The 7,016-nt window shown below is 40.1% G+C and overlaps 1 non-coding gene across 1 annotated transcript; it reads left to right on the top strand.

Moving 5' to 3' along the window:
* The first annotated feature begins 4,999 nt into the window (after window positions 1-4,999).
* On the top strand, window positions 5,000-5,106 carry LOC141634888 (small nucleolar RNA R71). Its single transcript, XR_012539605.1, has one exon. It is a non-coding gene; the product is annotated as a small nucleolar RNA R71 (small nucleolar RNA).
* The last annotated feature ends 1,910 nt before the right edge of the window (window positions 5,107-7,016 follow it).

Below are 7,016 nucleotides of genomic sequence, written 5' to 3'. Positions count from 1 at the left end.
CCAAACCAAGTAAGACACTATTGCTAATGTCAAAGGATGGGTATAGTTCATGCATACACTATGCTATGCATGAAGCTAATTTGCCATTTTGGATTTTACAAATGGGAACAATAAAATAAGAACACCTCAATGGTACCGAGGTGTGAGTCCTTTGATGTTGCTAGGACTTATACCAACAATGATCAAAATAAAATAAAATACAAAGAGATATAGACAAACCATGGGAGTGTAGGAGTCTCCAAGGCTTGCTAGTCTTCCATCATGCTATCATCATCACCACTTCCCTCATGAGAAGTGGTCACATTGCCACTTTCCTTGTCATTTGCTTCTTCACTTTCTTCCTCATCTTGCTCATCATCTTCACCATCCCTTTCTTCTTCCATTGCTTCTTCCTCAATATTATCATCAACTTCTTCATCATTTCCAACAACCTCATTGTCTCCCACCACGTCCCTAGATGCACCCGGAAATAAGACTTCTCTATCCGCCCAACTAGGCAAAGGACAAGATGGATCAAGGAGTCCTTGCCTAGCTAGATGTAGGAGGGGTGGATATTGAGCCAAATACGCATTTTTCCGATCTTCATGGGCTTGCTTGTGCATTGCTTGCATGAGAAGAGTCACATAGTCTTTCCTAATTTCAATTCCTTCCGGCTTGAACTCTTCATACTCAAAGGGGTAAGGTGGTATGACAATGGAAGAGGAGGGGGTTTCAAGATCACCCTTTTGTTGTTGAATGATATACTCGGCTTCTTCGGAAAGAGGAAGTAGATAATTGGTCCGGTGGACGCTTAGGCGACAAATCTTCGAGGGCAAGGTGAACGATCTAGCTTCACTAGTTAACCATCCATACTTAGTGTCAAGGGGGTTATGGGCAACCCACTTGAACTTGTTAATCATAATATGCATATCAATAAGATGGCCACCTTCCTTTGCTTTGTACTTCTTATCCATATTGAAATTAGGATCAAAGTGCTTAGCTAGGACCGTGACTAGGCCGCCATTGACAATAACGGTCGTGCCCTTCTTCCCACTATTAACATTGAGCCATCTATCAACCAATAGCCTCAAAGAATTGTAAGGCTTGGTGTGAATTCTTCCGATATTCAAAGCCGATTCAAGGAGAATAAAATCAAGTCTTGTGAAATGATTGGTGTCTTTCCTAGCAATTATGGTATTTCCCACAACCTTGTGCCATACTCTTATGCCCGGATGATGGACCAAAAGAGCACGACATGCATGAAAATCCTCAAATTTCTTCCCGGAGATTGCCTCCCAAAGAGGCTCGGGGTCATACTTTCCATAATGCTTAAGATAACTCGATTCATCACTAAGACCCAAAATTTCACCTAATTCCGTATAGGTAATGCGTCTACTAACATTAGCTAGACGAAACTCGAGATTTTCTCTATTCTCAACTTTGGTGACTTTCAAAGAACTTAAAAATTCCAAGACAAGGGAGGGGTATGTCAATTCCTTTGTTTCAAACAATTTCTTCAACCCCATGGCTTTGAAAAAGGCTTTTGTTTGTTCAAGAACACCCAATTTTTCCAAGGCATCTTTACATATGAATTTGGTGGATTGAATAGATTTCATAGCAAACTTGACAAAGGTATTTCTATGGGTATCGGAAATAAAAGTTACCTCCGGATAATGCAAAAGTTGATTAATTACCGGAGTAGAAGATGTTGATGGTCCCATAGAAGGTTGTTGTTGTTGTTGCACTTCCAATTTTGGTGTTGCCACCACCATAGCCAAAGCTTTCTTTGTTTGAAAAGCCTTTTGCCTTTGTGAGAGTGCCTTAGCCTTTGGTGCCTTTGTTGCTCCCTTAGTCCTTGCCATTGATGAGCTTAACCAAGAAAAGAGTGAAAAATCTTCAATTTGTAGTATGCCCAAATCGATTTGAAGGTGAAAGGCTTTGCCTTTATGAAAACAAAAATCGACTCAAAGGTTGAAGATTTTGTTCTTGGTTTTGATTTTTGTTGAAGATGGAGTGATTAATTTGTTGTTGGAAGGATGGTTTGATTTGATTTTGGTGAATGTTGTTGAGGGTTTTTGTTTTTATGATGGAGAGGATGAGGGTTTTGATGTTGTGGGTAGTGTTTATGAATTAATGAATGAATGAATGAAGGTGGGAGGGGTTTTAAAGAGACCGAAAATTTCAAAACTGCAGGAGCAATCCGTGCGGATTAGGCTCAATCCGTGCGGATTCTGCTTCTTCTACCTTTGCAAAAACTCGCCTAAAGACGGGCGGATTTGGTACAATCCGCTCGGATTTGCTGAACACGGGACGGGCGGATTTTTCCAAAGACGGACGGATTTCTGTCCAGAGAAATTTGCTTGTTTTCCTGTTTGCAAAGACGGGCGTCTTTCTCACAAGACGGATGGATTCTTTATGGCGGATTTTTAAATCCGCTCGGATTCTTTAACATCAAGAAAATTTTGAAATTCAGCTCGTTCAAGACGGGCGTCTTTTCGCAGGACGCTCGGATTGCATAAGACGGCGGATTCTTGGGAATCCGCTCGGATTCTTCCCCCCTATGTACACGGATTCGGTTCCACCACCACAGCGCATTCCCTTTATCTTTCTTCCATTCTTTCTTTCAAGTCTTGTGTTCTTCATTGTGGGGGCACTACTAAGGCATGGATAGCCTAGGCAATTTCCATCCCCACACTAAGGTAAAGCACTACACATCAATTGAAATTGTTAGTCCCTCCCTCACTTCTCTCTTACATGACAATTATTTTGATTAAAGTAAATAAAAATCCAAAGATGAAAAAAAATGCAATACAAGAATTGAAATGTAAGTTAGGGAGTTAGAAATATTTACAAGTGGTGGTTTAGGGAGGACTCCACCAAACTCTCATTCTCGATGAGATGTCAATGGGGCATGTTCAAGGTGTTGTTGATGTTTCTCAACACCTTGAAGAAGTAATCAAAAGCTTGTTCATTACTATGGTAGAGGTCCTCAATAGACCGTGGCCCTTGTTGTTGATCATGATCAATGGCATGTCCAATGTAGGGATTAAAAATCCCTTCAAATTCGTCGTCCCAAAGACCACAAACTTCATTGAGTTGATCATTGAAAATCTCTTGCTTAGATGGAGACAACTCTCCCAATTTCTTCTCTTGGCCAATGAGGCCATCCTCTTCTTCCTTGGTTGATTTTGATGAGCTTTGCAAGCTCTCCTTGTTACTATTCACTTGCTCTTTGAATGGAGCATCTTCAATTTTCTTCCTCCATTGGAGTTCCGATTTCTTCCTTTCATCTTTTCGGCTATAATGATCAATCATGAAACATGGCTCATGCAAACGAGGAGCTCTCATAGTCTTATCAAGATTAAAAGTTATGCTTTCATCTCCCACTTCTAGAGTGAGCTGTCCATGTTTCACATCAATCACCGCACCGGCGGTGTGTAGGAAAGGTCTTCCTAGGATGATTGGAATGTTGGAATCTTCCTCCATATCAACAATGACAAAGTCCACCGGGATGAAAAACTTCCCAATTTGCACGGGGACATCTTCCCATATCCCTAACGGTGTCTTCGTCGATCTATCGGCCATTTGGAGTGTGATGTTGGTGCATTTAAGCTCTCCCATCCCTAACCTTTTACTTACCGAGTAGGGCATGACACTCACACTAGCCCCTAGATCACATAAGGCTTTGTTGATCGTCGTGTCGCCAATGGTACACGGTATTGAGAAGCTTCCCGGATCTTTTAACTTTGGAGGTGAACTCCCTTGAAGTATTGCACTACTCACCTTAGTGAAGGCGATAGTCTCAAGTTTCCGGATTGACTTCTTCTTTGTGAGGATATCTTTCATGTATTTCGCATAGGCCGGAACGTGATTGATTAATTCCGTGAAAGGAATTGAGACTTCTAAATTCTTCACAATTTCCATGAACTTTCCAAGTTGATCATCAAATTTGGGCTTGGCTTGACGACTTGGAAAAGGAAGTCTAATCACAATGGGCTCCTTCTCTTTGGCCTTGTCTTCATTTTTCTTTGAACTTTCTTCTTTTGATGATTCTCCATCTTTGGAGTTTTGCACAATTTCTTCCTTTTCACTAGCTTCCACAACTTCATCCTCAACTTGCTTCTTTGGTGCTTCATACCTTGTACCACTTCTCAAGTGAATGGCACTAACCGTTTCATGTCTAGGGGGATTACTTTGAGGTGGTAATTGCCCCTTTTGTCTTTGTGAGCTTGAAGATACTAGTTGAGTCAATTGTGTTTCCAACATCTTGGTGTGAGCTAGAATGTTGTTGATGGTGGTTTCTTTTGCTTGGCTATATTTTTGCATTTGGGTGAAAAATTCTTGTTGATTCTTTTGCATTTGGAGGACCGCTTTTTGGACATCAAAACCTTGGTCATTTTGGTGATTGTATGGATTTTGATTTTGGTAACCTTGGTTTTGATTGTAAAAGGGTCTTTGATTTTGGTTTCTCATGGGTGGTGGAGTGTATGTTGTTTGAGGGTTTTGAACATTTTGGCTTTTGTATGAGAGATTTGGATGGAACTTGGTGTTTTCATTGTAAAAATTTGAATAAGGGGTACCACTTTTATATGCTTGGAAAGCATTCACTTGTTCGGTTGTTCCCCTACACTCACTTGGGTCATGACCCAAAGTTCCACAATTCTCACATATCCCACTTGGGATTGATGAGGATGCCGTCATGGCATTGACATGATGCTTCGATGATTTTGAGTTTTCCTCAAGTCTAGCCATAGCTTGTTCAAACTTCAAGTTGATTGTATCGATATGGGAGCTTAGTTGGGCACCTAATTGAGTAACGGCGTCCACTTCATACTTTCCTCCTCTAGTAGCCTTGCGAGGCCTACTATATTGTGAATTGTGGATTGCCATCTCTTCAATTTTGCTCCAAGTTTGGTTGTCATCAACCTCGGTGAACATCCCATTCGATCCCATATTGAGAATGTTCCTAGAATCTTCATATAAACCATTCCAAAATTGTTGCACCAAAAACCATTCGCTAAGTCCATGGTGAGGACATGAGCGACAAATTCCCTTGAACCGCTCCCAAGCTTCATACAAAGACTCTTCATCCCTTTTCTTAAAACCCGTAATTTGAGCTCTTAGCATGTTGGTCTTTTCCGGTGGGTAGAATTTTTTGTAGAAAGCTAGAGCCAACTTCTTCCAAGAATCTATTCCAAGGGTGGCCTTATCAAGGCCCTTCAACCATTGCTTTGCGGTGCCGATTAAGGAAAAAGGAAATAAGACCCATCTAATTTGGTCTTGAGCCACGCCCGTTTGAGAGATAGCATCACAATAATCGCAAAAGGTTTCCATATGAGAATGAGGATCCTCACTAGGCATCCCCCCAAATTGGCACCTCTCAACTAGTTGGATGAAGGCGGACTTGGCAATAAAATTTCCGGTGAGATGTTGCGGTGTAGGAGTACCATTTGGTAGATTCTCCTCGGTGGGTACGGAGTGTGACGAGAATTTTGGCATTGTAGGTGGATTTTGTGGGGTATTGTGTAATGGGTTTTCTTCTCCTTCTATTGCGAAAGGATTGACAAACTCACTAGTGGGTTGAACAACTTCACCAACACCTCTCAAATTCCTCCTAACAAGTCTCCTATTGTTCGTCAAGGTTCTTTCGATTTCACGGTCAAAAGGTAACAAATCACTTTGTAACCTTCTAGACATGCAAAATATCAAACAACTCAAAAACAATTAAAACAAACCTTGAGGAGTTTTACTTCCTCAAGGTGAAGAAAGACACAACTAATAACAATAAAAAGAAATCTAAGTCAAACAAACACCGTCCCCGGCAACGGCGCCATTTTTGATGCGATCCCGCTAGGTGTTCACAAATTAAGATGTGGTCGTTGTTCACGGTCGAATCAAAACACAATTTATAGCTTAACAAGCAACTCTACAATTAGTAAAGAGGCAAGTAAAGGTCGGATCCCAAGGGACGGGAGTTGAAATGAGATTTCTATTGTAACTAGTGGTGTCTAAGGGGTGTCACAAATTGGGTTGATGTAGAAGGTTACTAAACTAGAATAACAATGAAAATAAACAAGCAAGATGAATAAAAAGGGGTGTAAACAATTGATTAAAGGCACTAGGGTGTCATGGGATTATAGGGGAATCATGGGATATGATCATACAAACATGTTCTCAAATTATAAGCAAGCAATTATTGTTGTGATGGATTGAGTTGGGTTATATCTTACAATCCTAGGAAAGTTTGGGTCCCGGAGCCGAATCGATTAGATTGTACAACACCTACAAGTCGACTTAATCTTCCCTACTCAACAACATCCATGGTCTAATGAGACTCGAGTTGGGTTATGTCTTACAAGTCTCATTGAAAAGATAGGAGATGATAGTAAATGCAAGGATTCATAGGCTTAGCATTTCATCAAATATAACATGTGCATGAGTTGAGATCAAAACAAGCAAGCAAATAAAACATGAAAGCATATTAATTTAAGCATGAATCATTCCCCATGTTGGTTTCCCTAATCACCCATTAACCCTAGCTAAGAGACTACTCACTCATTATCATGTTGATCATGCTAGCAAGGTTGTCAATCATACCAACAATATGAAACATGATGAATAAATGAAAGTAATTAACAATAATTAAAAAGGGATTAAGAGATTATACCTACTAATGATTCCAATAATAAAGCAAGAATAATAGAAGTACTTGAATGCTAGATTGAGAGGTTGTCAATCTCCCAATAATAACCCAAATAATCTTCAATTACCCAAAATAAAGGATGAACAAAAGAGAGATTAAAGAACTAAAACTTGGATTAAAACTTGATTAATACTTGATTATAATATTGAAGAGAGATTTGATTGATATTAACTACACTAATTATTGATAAGAAGAACATGCTCCTCTAATTAGCCTAATGGGGTATTTATAGTGAAAATTAGGGAGGATGCATTAGGGTTAGCTAAGGGCTAAACTAGTAATTACACTTTTTAAGTTGAGCAATGAGGACCCGGTATTTTCTGAGAGAAGGGCT

This window comes from Silene latifolia, chromosome Y (genome assembly GCF_048544455.1).
Source record: "Silene latifolia isolate original U9 population chromosome Y, ASM4854445v1, whole genome shotgun sequence".
Classification (NCBI taxonomy): Eukaryota; Viridiplantae; Streptophyta; class Magnoliopsida; order Caryophyllales; family Caryophyllaceae; genus Silene; species Silene latifolia.
Note: the sequence above shows the minus strand (reverse complement) of the source record. Positions and strands in the feature narration are given on the sequence as shown.